At 23.9% G+C, this 21,053-nt stretch overlaps 1 protein-coding gene across 1 annotated transcript in view; it reads right to left on the minus strand.

The window, feature by feature from the left end:
- aop (ETS variant transcription factor anterior open) overlaps window positions 1-19,950 on the minus strand; it is a 43,774-nt gene extending 23,824 nt beyond the window's left edge. Inside the window, exon 1 of the mRNA XM_086914951.1 lies at window positions 19,240-19,950. The gene's annotated coding sequence lies outside the window, so the exon portion shown is untranslated. The remainder of the gene's footprint in view (window positions 1-19,239) is intronic.
- Between the last annotated feature and the right edge of the window lie 1,103 nt (window positions 19,951-21,053).

The following is a 21,053-nucleotide window of genomic DNA, read 5'->3' on the forward strand; positions in this document are numbered from 1 at the left end:
TAAGTTCTATATAGTTGCAATCTTTTTTTTTTTTTTTTTTTTTTACAAATATTTTAAAAACTATAACGATAATATAGATGATGAAATATATAATATTATTTATTTATTATAATAATAACGGAATTCAAAATTTGCATTTTTTATATTATTGATATGAAAAAAATCATAATTTTTTATTTTATTAATAGAAGCTTGCAATTATATATTTCCATATTTTGATATTTTGATGAAATTCTTATGATATTTAATAACGACTTAGAATTTATTTATTTCTTCTAAATTTCTAATGAGCAATATTAAATTTGTAAACACTTTGATACAAAATATATGAATGAATATTAAGCGCAGCTTAATGCGTAACAAGAAATTCTGCACAGAATACAAAATATTATTTTGAAATGAAAATTTAAGTATTTTAAGATTTTTAAAAATTAAAAAATATTGTGTAAATATATTATTTTATATACATGTTATCTATATCTATATTATAAGATATTTAATAAGAATCATATAAGATTATATATGTTTTATTTATATTTTTCTCAAATTATAATTCTGGCCAAAAAGAAACGAAATATTTTATATAATATTATTTAATTGAAAAAAATGCATAATTTTATTATTTGATTTCATTATAAAAACATAAGCATAATTTTTTTTACATATAATCTGCAAAATTATTTTTCTTTTGTAAGTCTAAATATTATTTATTTTAACTTATAAAAAATATTATTTTTCAACTCATTTTTCAATTTTTTATTTAATTGTAAGATGAAATCTATTTTTTTTTTTTTTTTTTACATTATCACATATCTTGTTATCTTTTATTATTATTTCTAATAATCAAACATTTGAAAATAATTTATTTCCTAAATAAAATTTAAAATTTTTTTATAATTATTTTAAATAAATATTAAACATTTAAAAAATAATTATCTATTCTTTTTATTTTTTATTTTTGTTTCAAATGAAATATATCCAATCCCATAACAAAACAATAAATTTGTTTAATTTTTGTTATTCAATTAGCATTATTGCTATTATCGTTAAATCAATTTGATTTGATCCTGAGGATTAAGAACAAACATATTTTTTGCACTGAATCGGTCGATAAACCGATACAGTTGGCTCACAGAGACCAAGCACAAAGGATATGTATACGAGTACTTACGCGGATCTTGTATGTTTAAAGTCCCCCAAATGGCGCGGATGTCGATTTAGATAATTTGCTTAACGATACGTTCTGTAATGGATAATCATGTGTCAATCTTAGCTGTTACACGAATAAAACGAATAAAAATTTTTTCATTATTTGCCATTAGATTGGAATTTTTTTTCTTTTTTCTTTTTATGCATTATTCGTTTAATTTCAATTTCTTTTTTCTCGTTCGTTTCTTTGTATTCGAAATGATTATTATTTTTTGTGAAACGAAATTTAAAGAAAATTTTATTATGAATCAAATGACATCATTTTATTACATAAATGAATAAAATAAGAAAATAATTGTAATTTTGTTATTCGTGAATAATGAATATATTAAATTTAACTATTCGTTACCTACATAATCTTTTATTGATTATTCATAACAATTTTTGCTCAGTCATACGAGTCGTGACTTTTTTTCATTCTTAAATATATTTCCGTTTATTTGAATATAATAAATAATAATAATGGATGATAACTAAAGCAGATATAAATACGTATTATTCACAAAATAAATATTAAAAGCTATCTCGTATATGTACACAAACATATTATCAAAAGTAGTCCTATCAAATATAATATAATTGTTCATAAAAACAAAGATTTATATATTGCATTACGTACTACTCGCTGCAAAGATTTATTTATTAAAATAATATCCAATGAATTTTTAATTTGATTTTTAATATTCTTATGCGTTTTTAGAATAATTTAAAGTTGTTTTCCTTTAAAATTATTTTTTTGTTATATTACTGATGCAGCACATTTACGAATATAAAATATAAAAAATATTTTTTATATGAAAAATTATTTTAAATGTGTATCAAGTATATATTTAATTTGAATATCGATAAACCTGCAGATATTAATAACTTATATTGATAAAAAATAAAAAAAAAACATATATTAATTAAATATACTTATTATATATATATTCATATTCATTATAATCAATACAACATTCTCAATTCTTTTGCATTTGATTATTATTATGATTATTAATGACATATAAGATTTTTTTTATTAAAATTATATTTTCGCGAACTTATTAAAATAAACATTTTTTGTAATATATTATTTACATAGAAAGGAAAAAATATTTTCTTAATACATCACTAAATATTTTAAAAATGTTATAATAAAAATATTTATATATATAATATAATAACTTCTGATTTTTGAGATAATCAATAAATTGCATTTTTCAAATATTAATTATAAGTATTGATAAATATTTTTGTGTATAATAAAATTTCAGATATATAATATATAATTTATATATATCATATAATTAAAATATCAATATACAATTTTTGTATCAATATGTGTATCAATATGTTGTATTATATATGTTTTCAAAATAATTTTTCTTAACAATAAAACTTCAATTAAAAAAAATTTTATTTCTCGTAATTTTGATTATATTAATTGATTATTTTTTATCAGAAATCATATTACATCTACATACAATAAATTGTACATCGTATAAAATAACGTGATGGAAATCAAATGATTCACGATATATGACGTATTAATATTATTACGTCATGTAAAATAAGATATTTTGTGGATAAGGTCGTAAATTAAACCATCAAGTAATAAGTCTAGTATATATGTAACTACTAATAACTTAGGATTTTAAATTTAAATATTGTGAGATCATATATTGTTTTAGAATTTTGCACAATAAAAGAATTCTGATTTTTATTTATTTCAAATAGAAATATTGCAAATAATAATTTCAATAAATAAATTGGAAACCAAAAGAAAAAAAAATAATATAAAATACTAAATATAAATTTTTATCTATATTTCGTGCCAATCCGTTTCACATCCTGATATGTTGATATATTTAAAAAATTTTTTAATTCAATATCAGAAACATGATTATTTTGATAGTTAAATAATAATAAATTGGTTTATTAATTTTTTGTTACATTATATAAAAAAAAATCTATGTATAAAAATAAAACGAAAACGAAACATAAAGATAATCAAAGGATAAAGATTTATAGACAGCAATAAAAATAGAAACGTTTGAAGGAAAAATAATGTATCGCGGAAAAAGAATGTCGCAGAATTCTTCGTATTTACGCAGATGATTAAATTAATCGAATGCGATGAGTTTCACGGAAAGTTTCACAAAGAGAGAACTATTCTCTTGAACGATATTATTACATTTTGAATATATCGCGTCTTTTAAGTTAATAGATTTTTCATCGAATTATCGAATTATTAATATTCACATTATATCTGATAAAAGATAGCAAAGATAAGAATTTCAAAATGAACTTGGAAAATTTGTGCTGTTCCAAAAAAATGATTATCGTTCCTCCATCAACTTTCACATCATCAAAGCTTTTTCGATTCTATTATTATCCTTTAAATTACGAAATGGAAATGTTAAAATCATACTTCAAATTTAAAGTTTAGAGTCTTAATGAAATCTTAGATATTTACTTCTTCCTTTATTGAATTACGTAAATGTACAAATTCACAGTCAGTCAAAAGTCTGTATGTTATCTTATAGAAAAAAATTTATCTAAATCAAAAATTTTTATAAAAATTTTTAAACAAAAATATGTGTAGATATATACGTAAAGTATAATTATATAAAATATACAATAGTTATATAAAATATTAATATACTCGTATAATATTTTTGAAAATTCAATTCGAATATAAAATTTGGTATATAAAAATGTTGTGATATTAAAATTATTTATAAACAATTGAAATGTTAGACGAAACAAGACATAAATAGAATGAGATAGCTCTATCTTCGTCATATCGCTATTGAGCTCTCCAACTCTTTTTATCTAACGAAAACTTAATAAATTCAAAAAAAAATTTATAACTCAATAAATAATCTTCAATTAAAATTTCTTACACATATCGATTTTTGTATTTATTTTGATCTCTACAGATATCTCCAAAGATATCTCACGAATATATATATGAAACAATTTTTACGAAGCGATGGGAAAATCTTTTTGGAAAGATGAAATTAACCTCGAAACTTTTTTTTTCAATTTTTAGAAATCTCTTTTTTGTTAGAGCATTGAAAATTAAATACTTTTTATTTGAAAAGTTTTACTCTATCTCGCATTCTTACTTAATCGCATTATATTATTAGAGATACATTTGAAAAAATGAAAAAAATTACTAAAACTAAGCAGTTTTTTTTTTGTCTTCTTCAGGCAAATATTTTTGATAAATAAAAAAATATAATCATAACCTATCTGTTCTACATATAACAAGTTTTCAAATAAAAATTTCAGAATCAGAATTTTTGAATTAAATAAATTTTCTTATAAGATAGTACATAAAGATTTTTTTGACTAACGATATATACTTATAGACATCAATTATGCAATATCGTTACCGATTATAATAATTAATTTTGTTAATCGTGTTTTCTTTAAAATCCTCAAAATTAAAATTTATTGGTGTCGAATTTATCGCAATAACGGATGAAAAATATAAAAGAGGAGAAAAATAGCGCGTGAGAAGAGAAGGAGAGGAGAAAGATTGGAGAAGAGAGGGTCAGTGACACGTCGTCGAATAGAGGTTTATCAGACGAACGACCGACCCACGTGGTTAGTGTTCTCCGCCCTCTTTTAATACCCTCGATCGCTGCACGACTAGGAACTACTCTTGGACAAAAAAATAATACACGATTTAAACGTTATTTCTTGCCTGTTTTCATCCAATTTGTCTTTCTCACATTTTCTCGTATTTTTATCTCAATAACATATTTATTACATACTCTTTATCAGATTCTATTTTTCATTCTTACAGTATCAAATTTTTGTCACATAAAAAAAAATATTTAATGATAAGAAATTCAATATAATATATGTATATTTGAATTAAATTAATCAATATAAATACATAAATACTATAATGATTATATATATATATATATATATATTTTTGATAAAATCAATTTTATCAATATAAAATAAAAATAAAAAAAATAAATAAAATTAACAAGATGAATGAAATTCATTTTAATATAAAAGCAATATTCTATGTAATATAAAAGCAATATTCTTCCTTCTATTTTAGTAATACAGTAATCTTTTGGATCATAAATCAATATGAATTTTCAAGTATTCATTAAACATTTCTAATAAGTTCTAATATTTCTAATAAGAAGAAAATAGTAAAAAAAAAAAAATAAACTTAAATTTCAATTCTTTTTATTTATCATCCTACATAGATACAATTTTAAAAAATTAAAGTACTTTTTTTCTAAAAATATTAACAATGTTGCCGCATCGGAGAATAACCTTTATTAAACGTACAATCCTTTTACATTTTAAAAAACGAAATTATAAAAAGTTATATGCTTGTACTGTAAAATGTCTCGATTTTAAACCACCACGATTGTAAACTCACCTATAAATCCCCTCCCTCTCCCCCCCCCCCAAAAAAGAAAAAAAAAGAAAAAGGGAAAGGAACACGTCCCCCCTTTTACCGTTACACCGATAAAGATTCCATCTTTTAAATTCGACGTGACGGATGGAAAATGTCGAAACAGGGCTTTTTATCGGCTAAAAATTTCCCCAACTATTTCGAAGTTCCAACTACCTGTTACTCGAGAAAAGAAGGAGAGCGCGGGAGACCGAGGGTGAATGAGAATCTCTGCGGAGGTACAAAGAGAGCATCGAGGCCTCGGATGCACGTGCGTGCAACTAACGCCGACCGGAAGTCGATAAAAAGGCTGCTTCACCCTCGTCACTCGGCAGCAGCTCCTCCTCATGAGAACCAGCCTCTTTCTTCTCTCTTTATCCCTCCTCTCCCTCCTCCAGCCGCCTTGTCGCGTTTCTCTTTTTCGCTCCCTCCTCCTTTCTCCTTCTTCGTCCCTCCTCTTATGCCTACTCATCCAACGCCGTACCGTTCACCCTCTTCCCGAGAGAAAAGGTTTCTTTCAAGTGGCCCAGTAAACTTGAAAACCATCCTCCGAAGATGCACTTTACTCCGTAAAGGTGTTCCTTTCTGACTAGAGGAAGATGTCTTCGCCCGACAGGGAACATTCCCTCTCACGTGGCTTTATTTTGGTTTATTTTCTCTTTTCATTCGTTTTTATTCTTCCTTCTTCATCGCCGTCTCTTTGTTTTTTAGATTAGGTTATTCCATATGAAATGGCCAATTTCGGGAAAAAATGAGAATCGATTAAATGCCCTATTGTTTATTGCGAGACAATTCGAAACTTGATATTATTATTATAGATATATATAGCGTGGTATTTTGTTAAAGAGGAATTAATTATGTTATGAATTATGCCTCGGCACAAAATTCGAGTGATTTTCTCTCTTATAAATTCCATGGAATGTAAAAATTACTGATAGAAACAGTATGTTAAAACTGTTGCAAACGTTTTATCATTTGATTAGAAATTTAATGTACATAAATATAATCAAATACAAACTTTAGTTGCTACATTTCTAACCTTGCTAGATAGAATTGATTGAATAAAATTTTCATTTTAATTTTAATAAACATTAATAGTCTTATTAACGATTTTGTTGTTAGTTATTTCATGTGCAAAAATATTTTCTTTTCTTTTTTCTCATTTTATTGGATGTAACAAGAATTGTGTTTATCTCAATAGATTTATATATACAAGTTAATCTTAATAATGCATCTTAATTTTTTCGAAACAAGTAATTTTTATATGGATTTTGTAAGTTGTTATAATATTTTTACTAAAGACTTATCGAGATATAATTCATTAAAAGTGAAATTTTAATTTCATTTCATTAATTTTTTTAAATTAATTTATTATAATATTGTATTCATTGCTAAAAAAAAAAAAAGGATTAATATCACTTTTAAAGTTTTTATTAAAATAAACATTTATATTTCGTTCCTATTTTCCAATGTGTTAAAAATATTAAAAGTATTAATATAATTTAATATTTTTCCTATTTGAAGTTTTTTTTTTACAAATAAAATGTTAAAGTAACCTTAAGTACGTATGAAAATAAGAAAAAAAGTTTATGAGCTAATTACTGTACGTTTTAAAAAGTTAGTAAATGTCCTTTAATTACTGTGCTCTCTTATTAAATACTGTGCTCCGTATAAGAGTTTGTTTAATTACAAAGTAAAGTTATATTTTTTACACAAAAGTTTTTCGTAAGGAACATAATAATATTTGACCACTTATTATCACTTATTGTGAGTATATAATAAAAATAAACCTAAAATAATAAATGATAAGCCGTTACTGAATTATTTAGAAAAAAATAAAAAATTTATTGCTAAATTAATATATTTAATAATTATATACAATTTAATAGAAAGTAAAAATGTTTTATTTCTTAAGTTTCATAAGTTAGATTGGATTAGTTTTCTTAAATTTTTTTCTAAACTTTATAAAAACATCACAATCGAATTTAATAAAAATAAATAAATTAATGTTTATGTTATTACAAATTATTTTAAATTTGTTACATATTACAACAATTCATTATGCGCAAAAAATAAGCTAGAAATTCAAGATATAAATATTTTATAAAACATTTAAATTTAAATGTTTACATTTAACATTTACAACAATTAAATTTTGAGAACAATTCTATTTTTATGAAAATTATAATGATATTGAGAATTATCTGTATTGTATCTCCTTTGTACAGTTTGATTATTCTTCTGAATAATATTTTCAACAATATTATTTCAAAATATGAAATAATTATGTAGATAAATATATACGTAGAATATAAATAAGAATTATTTTATATAATTATTTTAAATAATTATAAAATAAATAAATTAATAAAAAATCAAATGTATCTAGATCTAATGTAATATTTGTTTGAATCTTTGTAATTTTTGAAACAAATTACGAAAGAAATTTAATTTTTAGATTTCATATTAAATTTCATAAAATTTCATATTATATATAATAATATGATACATTTTATAATATAATAAAATAAAAATAAATCTTAATATCACAAATTCTCTTTCCGATTTATTTAAATAACAATTAATATTTTCTATTTATGAATAAAATATCAGTAGTATAAATCGTGATTATTATATCATATGTAACTAAATAAAAGAAATAGTTGAGAAAAAGAATCTATAGCTATGGACTATTCAATATTTTAATTCTTCTTTACGTCACATAATCTATAATAATATATAATAACACATATTATACCATTTTATAAATCTTGTTTGATTTACGTATGATTCGTTTGTTATACTTTATTGCTATCTTATCATTATTAGTGTAATAACTATATATATAGTTTTTTGTTTTCAGATTGAAATAAGAAATTACGAACGATTACTATTTTTTGATGAATAAAGAAAATTCCACTAATGAAAAATTAATTTATGATTTCGATTATGTCATGGACACGTTATAACGATAACATTTATAAAATATGTCACATTTATAAAAAATCCTCTTGCGTAATAATTTACTCACTGATATAACATTAATAAATTTATAAGTTATGCATTATATGCTTTCGTTTTAAAATTATTTAATCTTAGTTAAAATAGGATAATTTCACATATAATTCAGAATAGTTTTTAAATTTACTTGTAAAACATCCATTCCATTATCAAAATTTTTAATAAATATTATTTGACAAATTTATTGGTATTTTGATTTGTAAAATTCCTTTAATAATATTAATACATCTGCCCAATGAAGAAAATTCAATTCCAATTGAAGATATTATCGATATTACTTTAAAAGACTTATATGCGTTTTATTTCGATATTAGGGCAGAAATAAACATATGCAAGTGAAATGGCTTGTTTTGACGTTATACATAATTATGTCTCGTCTTGTTCAGACAGCGGAAAGTTTGGCAGATTATCGAGCGGTCGGGAAGTTTGTATTTATAAATACGGGATGGAGGAAGTACTGCTACCGCGATATTACCAGCGGTCAGAGTCGGTCGTTATTACAGCAATATCGAGCCATCAAAAGACGGAAGGAAGAATTTTATCTACCTATGTATCGCTAAAATAATTTTTTACATCTGGAAACGAAACTTGATATATATCAATGTATATATATACTTATATATTCAAAGTATACAGTACAGTGATTCATAAAAATATTTAAATATTTTTTTATTTTTAATGAAAATTTAATGATTGTTGAGAAGCACAATGCGTTATATATGGAGCAATTTTTTTAAATCAAAATATCGTTTTAAAGGGATGAGATCAATGTTTAAAATTTCAATGCATATTTGTTTTTCAAATATAAATTTTTGATAATATCAGATGGAACAATATTTTAAATTATAAAGTATTCGAAATTTAGTCTTTTATCACTTTACAAAAAGAATTTCCATAAAATTTCATTTAAAATTTAACAAAATGTTGAAACTTTAAAAATTAATTTCAATCTTTGAAACAGATTTCTCAAAAAAAAAAAAAAAAAAAAAATTATCAATATAATTTGTTATATTTTACATATATATATATATTTTTATTAAAATCAAAATTTTCGAATTAAATTTCTTGTAAAATAATGTTAAATTTTATGAACTATGAGAGAGAGAGAGAGAGAGAGAGAGAGAGAGAGAGAGAGAGAGAGAGAGAGAGAGAGAGAGAGAGAGAGAAGAAATGAAAATAAACATAAATATTAGAAGATTAAGGTAGTATAGAATATTTAATATGATATAATATAAACTTTTTTGGCATTTTAGATGATTCAAAATACTGTGATTAAAGTAAAACGATTAAATTTTTAAATTAATAAAAGATTAAACAAGCGATGTATAAATATTAATCTTTGAAGAAACTCAAAATATAATGATATTTTAAAGATTATTTTATTTTATGTTAAAGAATATTTTATATTTGCAAATTTAGTTATTTCATATCAATTGTTTAAAAAATCGATCATCAAAATATTGTTTCGTAAACAAATACAAAGGGTATAGTATATTTATTAATAAAAAAAATTTATCATAAATTGAAATAATAGATTTGAATATTTAATAATACTGAAATAATTTTAAATAGATTAATTAATTGGAAAATCATATATATGATTAAAAACTGCATCTGATAAATACAGATATAAATCATATATCTAAATAACATGTTACATGTTTATATAAGTAAGAATGTATTACAAGAAAAAATTTCTAATAAATTTATTAAAGAAAAAAAATAATTTACACAAAATTATACATTATTTTTTATTTTATTCCATTTTTTTCATAAATACAATATTAGAGATTCTAAAATTTTGAATATTAATATATTTTAAATGTAAATATATTATCTATATAAAATGTGTGTAAATGATATTTAAATTTAAAATAATTTCTATAAAATGTGAATAATTTTAGAAATAAATTTTTCAATGCATGTTGTCAATAAAAATTCAAGTTTAAAAATTTAATTTTATAAACGTTCTGAAATTAATTTTGAAAGAACTAAATAAGAATTCAACTAAATACTTAATTGATCTTGATAATTTAATATTTAATTTAATTTAATCAATAGATTTTTAAGATAACTTAAGAATCGATTAATCAAGATCTTGCTGTAAGCTAAAAGGGTCAACGCGCGGGAAGAGATTAAGAAGTTTCGAACGAGCGGAAGGTGAAGAAGAGGGATCAAAGAGATGGAACAAATGAAAAAAAAAGAAGCTATATAAAAAAGGAAGTCAAAGAAAAATAGATGGGGAGAAAAGTTTTGTCACGAATATGATTCTAACAAAAACTGTTCAACCGAATGCGAAAATTTTTAAAAATACTCTAATCCTCGAAATACGGTATGTTTAATAATAAATATAAAAAGAAAAAGATAATTTAAATTTTTGTTGATTATTAAGAACAAAACAATGATAAAACAAATGGTAATTGGATATAAAGTTAATAACCTTAATAAAAGTAGATATATATAGGGGCGTCAGAAAGGTCACTATTTAAAAAATAATGTTTATTTTTTTGTGAATTTATAATAACAAATATTTTCTTGACTTTATTTTATGACTTTTGACTTCTCGTATTTTTTTCCAATTTAATCATTTATTTTTTCACTGTATTCTCTTTTTTAATAAACAAAAATCTTTTTTATATTTATTTCATATACAACTGATTTAACATTCCCATTGCATTTTATACTTATATTATAAAATTTTACATTTTTGAAATTATAACAATTTTAAAAAATTTCGGTTTAAAATCTTTTGTCAAGAATAGTGTATAGAATAATATATAGAATAATACAGATAATTAATTTACGATTGTAGAACACAGAAGAATGCGCGCGCACTCGTATCCTCTTAACTTGTACATAATAACGATCTTACATTCTTTTTATCTTGCCAATATTAATCTTTGAATTACGAAACAAAGATATATCTTTTTATATGGTACAAATAATATCATGTTCTATTAACGAAACTAAGAATTACATAAATTAATCAAATGATTTTTTGCAATCATATTTACTCTCTGATTTTCTATTAAGCATACTATATGTATTCAGTACCTACCGAGTGAGTCACATAACGTGACCACTTAAAATAACTTGCAAATTACTTCTGCTGTATAAAAGTATTTCAAGCTGCATAGCAAAACTTGATATTATTTTTTTAGAAATGGATCAAATATAAATAGAAAATTACTAACTTCTTTTAAATAGATCTATATCATTATTTATATTAATATATTCAATTTTCAATATAATTTATTTCAATATTTCAATATTACATTTTCAATAAAGAACTATTATTTACTATTTATTATACGTAAAAAAATAATTTTAGAAAAGAAAAAAAAAACAGTATAATGCATCTTTACAATTATCTATACAATCATTGGTATATCTTTTGCTTCCTGAAGATAAATGATCCGATCAACGTCGAAATTTTTCGCGTTAATCCTTTATGTCAAAGATTTCCGATCAAAAAAAAGATTTTGATCATTTTTTCTGAAACTAAGATTACAGAACAAGTAATAATGGAGGATCGAGAAGAGAGGAAAAGAACCGATAGAACCGAAGAACCGGCGAAGGTATTTTAAACGCGACTTCCTCCTTCGAGTTTTCCTCGAAAGAAGGGAACCGGATGCCATCTATCGCGACCGTCTGCTTCCTTTTGCTCCCTCTTGGAATTAACCGGACGAACGAGAAGGAAGGGACACTTCTCCAGAGCGTTGGTTCTCGAGAAACAGAGAAAGGGAAAAGGAAGCAAGAGACACAAGAGAGGAGAGGATCGGTGGAGGGAAGAAGATCGAATTGACCGTTCGTCGAATTCTTCGAAAGAAGAACGAAGGAACAAGACGAAGATAGCGAAAAAGAAAAGTCCAAGGTCCGCGCTTCCGGTCCGGATACAGACCGGTTCTCTTCCTTGCGGTGTAGAAGAAGAGAATCAGGCGGACACGTATTCTGGAATGTTTCTCATTACGCGATTAATTTTTTTCTTCAAAAATATATATTCCATGTATTTTATTTTCGCATCGAATACTTATATTGATGCAAAAATTTCTTTACATTTTATTACATTGTGGATTTATAATATGTATGAAAGATATTCTTATTATACGGGTATAACTTTGAAAAAGATAATTTAATTTTATAAATTATTTGAAATTTGTACAAAGAAATGCTTCATTCAAAAAATTTGCATTGGTATTATTCAACTATTTATTTTGAAAGTCCAACAAAAGATTTGAAAAACGTAGAATATTCTTTTATTATATTCATTCAAATGAAAGAGAAAGTAGAAATACGAGATATTCTTTATTTTTTTTTCTGTTTTTTTTTTTTAACGAATATCTTATGAAAATTTTATACAAAATATGTTGTATAAATATAAATATTATAAACTTTTGAATTTTTTACATTTTTAAATTAAAATGAAATTAGAAATTCGAATGATAATACGAGATACTTTTAGGAAAAATTAAGTGAAACTGCGTGAAAATTTGTAATAGCATAAAAATCTTAAATATAAAACAATCACAAATCATTTTGTTTTTTTAAAAATAATATAACATACGGAATATAAATTCTATTCTATATTCTGGAACCATATCTGGAATCATATGGTTCCATAATAAATATGAAAAGTATTCAAATTATAATTCCAAATTTTAATTTTTTTAAGCTTTTTTTTTCTTTAATTTATTTTATTCCTTATTTTATCTGATCAAATGAATGAAATTCATTTCATCATTAATAAATATTAATTGCAATTATCATTTTATTTTCTGTCATTATATCACAATCAAAAATGAAAAATAAAATTGTCATTAATATTCTATGATTATTGATGACTCTATAATTATTATTCAATAAAATGGTTTTGTTTGAAAATTACAAAATAAATTAGAATAATTTCATTAAAATATGCACATATCAAAATTTCCTGTTGTAATGAAAACAAAAAAAATTAATGAAGGAGAATTAATGATTTTTATGAAAAAATTACTACAATTTTACTTCACTTATAATTATCGTTGAAGATTTCAATGCTATATACAAATCAAAGTCTTCTTATTTCTCTATCTTTCCCTCTATTGCTTCTTAGAAAATTCTTATTCATTTCCTTCATTGAGTCATTGGAAACAATAATGACTATTTTTTGTATAATTCTTATCCAATGATATCTTTATGCGTGTATAATAAAAGTAAATGCAAGTTAAAATTATGCGTATGAAATTTTAAAAAATAGATAGTATAATTTGAATTTAAGAAAATAATATTTTATGCGATAAGTTAATTTATTATATAATTCTTATATTTTAGAATACAAAATTTAAAATCTATCTCTTTAAACTGTAGAAGAATGTAAATAAATATAAATTAAAATACAAAATTATTGCTTTAATATTTCATTATTTTGTTTTTCTTTTCCAAAGAAAATTCTATCTCTTCCATTACTATTACATACTATTAAAATAATATAATGAAACTATATTTATTTGCATATTCATATATATAAAATAGCATAATAATATATTATTATTTATCATGTTATTTTGTTTTACTTTATATCTATTTTTATACCTTTCATATCATTCATGTGTATTTTCTATATATTTGATTGTGATATAATTTAAAATAAAAAAAAATATTAAATATAACTTACATTGTTTCGTCTTTGTATTTCAAAGAACCTAATTCAAAAAAAAGTTCCACAAATATTGAAATTTAGTCAAGATAAGTATATTAATTTTAAGAATATCCTAACCATAGAATTATAATATATCTATTTCGTAATTTCGTGATTTAAATCCATTGAGAAAATTGAAAAAAAATTTAATTTAAATATGTATATATATATATATATATATATATATATATATATATATATATATATATATAATTTAAATGTATATATTTAAATTCAAGATTTTATCATCATAAAAATTAAAATCAAATAGAAATTTAAAATATAAATGCTCATAAAAATAGTCGAACATTATTTCACAAGGAAATTAATCTAAAATCTTGATAATAAAAAAAGTTTTTGTGTATAAAATGTAAATATAATTTGTGATATCTTTGAAAAATTTTTAAAAATTTAAAAATTAAGTTTAAAGATCAAAAACATAAAAATTTTCTATAGAATAGAAAAATATTAATTAAGACTTATTTATTAAGTTACAAATAATTGAAGTTTGTGTTAGATCAAATGAGATAGAGATAAAATAAGAAAGACGTATGGCGAAAATAGAGCTATCTAAATCTATCTCCGTTTTATTTCGTCTAATGCAAACTTCAATTGCTTATAAATAATTTTAATAAATAAATCTCAATCAATATTTTTGTATATCAATTTTTATGTTTGTTTTCGCTTCAATAATCGATCTTCCAATTGCTTTTCTTTTTGAAGGGATGAAATTAATCCTCAAAAGCATCAGTATTCTTTCATGTTTTGAATACAATTTCATCTGGGAATATAATAAAGCTATAATATAATAAATCATTAAGATCTAAACATTTTATACATGTATTTAAAAGTTTTGTTCTTCTTCGCAATAAAAAATTATAATTAAAAAAATATTGAAATTTTAAAAGATCAGATTTTTCTCTCATATAATAAGAGAAAATTCATACGTACAATTTTGATATTTAATAATTACGACAAAATTTAACTCTAATATACACATTCTTATTGTTAACAATTTCATTTATTGCAAAGTTACTCAAATACTTTTATTAAATATTAAAATATAAATATAAATATAAATTTCCAGAATTTATTATATATTTATATTTATAGTATTATTAATTAATATAATGAAGATGAAAAAAAAAATGGAAAAATAGTTTTTCAATAATCCATCTTGAATCAGGTAAGAATAACGAAAGGAGTTGCTAGAAATTTGCTGGTGGTTAGATGTCGACACCTCGTCCGTGATCTTAACGATCGATCGAGCCCTCCCTCGAGGCTCTGGAGAATTTTCCATCCCCCTTACCACCCTGCCACCCCGTAGTGCTTCCTCTCTCACTTCCGGGTTCCCGGCTCTTCCGGCCGGAATTACGTTTCGAAAGCCTTTCTTCTCTCACCCTCCCACCACCCTCACCGCCCACTTCCTCTTCCTCCTACGCCGTTTCTCCCCTTTAACCTCTTATCAGCTCTCTTCACTGCGATAGAAAATGGACGTAAAAACCTTTCAACCGAACATTCTCTAGTTAGAGAATAATACTTTTTCTCCTCGTACGCTGATAAAAATGATATATTAACGTATTAATTTTTCGAAAATTAAATTTTTTTTTTTCGTTGGTTCGATGAATTTCAATTCGTTAGACTAAAAGTGTGTGACACTATGAATAGATTCGAGTTAATCGATAAAACGGAACGAAAGTGTAGGAGAAAAATTTTTATTTGCTATTATATATTGCTTGTAAGAAAGAATAAAAATTGCATTACATAGTAATATTCAAATTAAAATTAACTATTAAAGATAACTATTAAAAGTTATTAATTTTATATATTTTTTTAAATAATGAACAATTAAATAATTTGCAAAAATTTAATTTTTCTTCAAGACATTCTTTTACATTATATATATATAGATATATAGATATATATATATAAGAAATATTATTTAATTGCAAATATTCTCAATTTACATTTAATTGTAAACATTATTTTATATATTTATTTTAAAATATCAATAATTTTATGATACAAGAATAAAGAAAAGCTATTATAATTAATAATACCATAAAAAGAAGAATTAGAAAGTTAAAAATTAAGTTTAAAAGCAATTAAAAAAAGGTTTCGTATTGAAAATTAATTTTTCAATTTCAATTCTAAATAGTCAATTATTGAAAATCAATATCTAATGATAACGATGATAAAAATCTAGCAAAATTTAATGTATAATTAATATTCATTATATAGATAGCAATATTTTATATATATAATAGTATACAATTTAATGAAATTTAATGAAACAATGTAACATATGAATATAAATATTTAAATCAGACTTGACAAAACTTGATACATTTTCTTTTTTCTTTACCTTTTCTTTCTTAATCTATCGCATAATTATGTTGCTGTACGAGTTTACGATATTTAAGAGATTTATACCATAATAAAGAGTAATAGTACGCGAAAAATAATTGTTTATCATCTATATATTTTTAAACAACTGTTTTTAATATAAAAAATATTCATTTTTAGTAATTAATAAAAACATAAATTTTATTTGAGGTATATATTTTTTGTAGAATAAGTGATAAATTAAGTAATAGCGAAAGTTAACATCGTAAAAATATTCAGAGAGTAAGAAAGTTACATAAATTTTATATCTATCTTTATAAACTTCAGTGTGTACCACCGATTAAATTAACCGAATAAAATAATTTTTTATAGCGAATAAATTATTATGTCTGAATATTTTTACAATGTTAAATTTCCCCATTATTTAACGTATAGCTTATTGAATAAAAAAATTTCTTATTTTAATATGTAATAAAAAATAAATTTTATAATTCAGTAATACTATAACGAACAAGTATAAAACAATAATTTTTGACACACTCTCAATATTTAAATATTAACATAAGTTGTTATAATTCGACCGCAAAGATCACGTGAATACTTGTGAAGTAAATGTGTCGAAAAACCGCTGGCTGGATCTTAGTCAACAGACTAACCTACTATAGATAAAGAAGACGCTTGTCTGACGTAGATTTGGAAGAAATACGTTTGGTTTGGCGGATGAGAAAGACGACACGAATAAATTTCTCTCCTTTTTTTCCAATCGGGGAAAAAAGGAAAATAAAGAGAGAAGCGGTAACGCGGCTGCGCTAAGGAGGAAGGAATTATGCATGATTTTGTTCGAGCTCACGTGTTATGTAAATGATAACGTGCAACTTCCTGAATAACGATCAAGGAGCGTAAGCAACAGCCGCTCCGCTTAGCCGTCACGTCGCGTTGTACACTCGCGTCAGTAGTGTGCGTGCGCGCGATCCTATTGCGCGTGCGCGTGCATGAGTGGAAGGAAAAGAAAACAGGAGGAGAAGGAGAAGTGTATAAATCCTTCACACAGTTAGAAATTGAAGTGTACAGGAAACAAAAGGGTTATGTCAATTTTTCTTTCCTTTATCATTTTCAATTTCATTTTATCCATCGATGATTTTGTATAATCTTATTACAAACTCTTAATTGTATTATCTATTACTTAATCGCATAATATTTATAAAATACATTTAATAATACATTTATTAATATATATGTGTTATAAAATATATTTAATTATTCTGAAAAATTTAATAAAATTGAAGAATTTACATTTTTCCCTTAGCGAATGTTAATATGAGAATTAATAATTTTAAATAATATGAAATTATTTTAATTTCACGGTTTATTTAGGTTGAAAAGAATAATAAAAAAATTATTATAACTTTTATCATCTATAATTCTGCGTAATTATTATCTTTTTTTTCGGGTCTTTTTTTTGTTTTCAATTTAGATTAAATTAATAAGTTAAAATTACAAATAATTGAGAAAAGAATAAATTGTATATGTCAAAAATATTTTTCATTATACATAAATATAACGAAGTTTACACTTTATACTTTACCATAAAAGAAAGATAAAGAAAATTTATTTACAAAATCTAAAATTTCGATCGATACACCTTGCACTGATAAGCTACTTATCATAGTAATAAATCATAAATTCGATGAAATTCTTCGATGAGTTAAATGACGCTTGAAAATTATTAATTAAGCTGATTTCGAGTTTAAATGAAACTCATTGATAAGCAAAAAGAGAGAAAATTAAACAATTGTCTCGGATGTTTTGCGATAAATTGTCTTTTACATATTTTAATGCTACTTCCGGAAAGAGAAAATTAACATATTAAGCTATTATAAGGTAAATACGAATAACTTTGCAGTCATCATAAGCAATAAATTGTTAAATAAGAAAGCATGCTATTAAAAATAATCCATAATTTCATAATTCGTTATATTATATATGATAAAGAAAATTTAAATATGATAAATCATGAAAATATTATGTTTTATTAATATATTAATTATAAATTATAACATTAACAAATGTTATTTAGTAATTGCCAATATTATATTAATCAATTATTAGTATAAAAAGAAATTAGTGAAACAAAACAATTATTCATTTTCTTATAATAGATATATAATGTTATAAAATATACGTATAATATTAATGTTGATTATAAACATATATTTTTAAAAAAAAGGTGTAACTAATTTCAAGGAAATTGTACGAAATTTATCTTAAACTAAGAAAATTACAATTTTAAATTATAATTTTCAAAGAAATTTTAAATCATTCTTTCACAGAATCATTTTATAAACATTGTATTAAATTTTTTATCATTTTTAATTTTAATATCATTAACAAAAATAAATGGATTAAATTTGTGTTGATTAATGATATAATATTGAATTAAAAGAAAAATAATTATATGTATCAAAAAATATTACGAAATAATAAAACAAGTTTCTCGCAAAACTATCTAAAAAATGATATTTAGCTTAGTAAAAATTAAGATAAAAAGAAATAAGAATAACATTATTACCTCAGTTGTAGCTTAGCTGATAAACCGTCTGATGCGGCGTAATATCAATACTGAAGATCGGTTAGTGAATCGAAATGAATCTCCTCGGCGGTCATCGGACAGAAATCCGCGCCCTAATACGTCGCAACTCCAGCCTGGCATCCACAGGTATCCTCGAGACACCGACCACGCGCACGTGTATCTTTTCTTCCGCTACTCTTCTCTATCTCTCTCCGTCCGTGTCTCTCTTATCTCCGTCTTCTTTCGTTTGCACTATCTTGTACGTATTTATTTATATATCCATATCCAATATCTTCGATGAATTTCTCATTTATCTTTGCACATAAGTAGGATTCGCAATTAACAATATTAAAAGCTTGAATATCTTTATTAACAGCTTTTCGTGTCCATACGAGAAAAGTCCAGAGGTATCGAAATATCCATGTGTGTACGCGTATATCACAGAGCGGCTATCTACGCGGCTAAGTGTATCACAGTCGGCACACTCGAATCACTCTCCCTCCCTCTCGCACTCTTGTTCGTCTCTTATTCACTGAGTCTTAAGGTTATCGGAGGTTTACAAGGGAGTAATTAGACAAATTCGAGAAGGATACGAAACACGAAACGGGTCTCTTTTCACCTTGGACACGATTTGATTCGTCTCGCGAGTATTTGAAAGCGATGTATACACGATAAAATTAATCTACCCAATCTCGTAGCTAGCGAGCGACTGAGCCGCGAGTCGCGATCTCCACTGGAGCGACTTGCCGCCATACCCCCCACTCCTCTCTCGCACGCTGCGAGAGACTTGCGTCAACGCGCATGCGCGCGACTTGCCGTGCCGTATAATGCGTTCGACGAACGGAGACAAATGGACCACCGGAACGCGCGACCCTTTCAGTTAAACAAGGATAGATGGATAGCCGGTTATACGGCGCGAACGGAAATAATCGAAGCGTTGTAATCGAGTGGGAAATACCATGGGACGTTGGAGGGGGCATTACCGACTTCCTCGTAGCTTCCTCGTAATCGCGATCCTGACTGTTGACGCGGACCTGCCTTTTTGCGAGCTCAAATGTCTCCCGAGGTCGAATCATTTTTTTAGATCGATAGCGATCTATTCTCTTTTTAATGTTTATCTTTCATTCGAAATAAATTAAATTTATATCGATCTAAATTCTATTTCTATTCTAATTCTATTCTTTTCAGTTTATAAATATTTTTATAAATATTTTCATATATATATTAGAAAATAATATAATCTATAAAATTTATCATATTAATTTTTTTACAATATAAAAATTATTAATCATAAAATAAACGTGCTAATATTATTATTTAAAATTTATATTTTTAATTTAAAGAGATAGAATATTATAGATAGAATAAAAATTTATGAATATAGTAAAATCGGTAATAATAAATTAATATCTTTTTAAATTTGTACCAATATTTTACAATTTAAAATAATTTAAAGTACAAGAATTTATCAATATCAAAAAGAAAAAATGATTGAATCAATTAAATCAAAAGAATTAATTAAGTTAACAGAACAGAATTCGATTTAGTTTTAACCGAAAGAATTTTCATAATCAAAGAAGTTTCATAGTCAGAGAGGCATCGTTGGTTTGACAAAGATTACCGAATCTAACGAAGAGTAATCACGTCAAATAATTCTGATAAGCTGATAAGAGATAAGAAGTCGATATTTCAACGACCTCTAAAAATATAATCTTTCTTTTTTTTCTTTCGATTGTTAACCGAATTCTTATTTTCTGATCTTTGTAAGAATTATTATTTAAACATTACATTCGTTTAAATATATTCACTTATAC

Source organism: Apis florea, unplaced genomic scaffold (genome assembly GCF_048593485.1).
Source record: "Apis florea isolate Af1SG1 unplaced genomic scaffold, ASM4859348v1 contig_3758_pilon, whole genome shotgun sequence".
In the NCBI taxonomy this organism is placed as follows: Eukaryota; Metazoa; Arthropoda; class Insecta; order Hymenoptera; family Apidae; genus Apis; species Apis florea.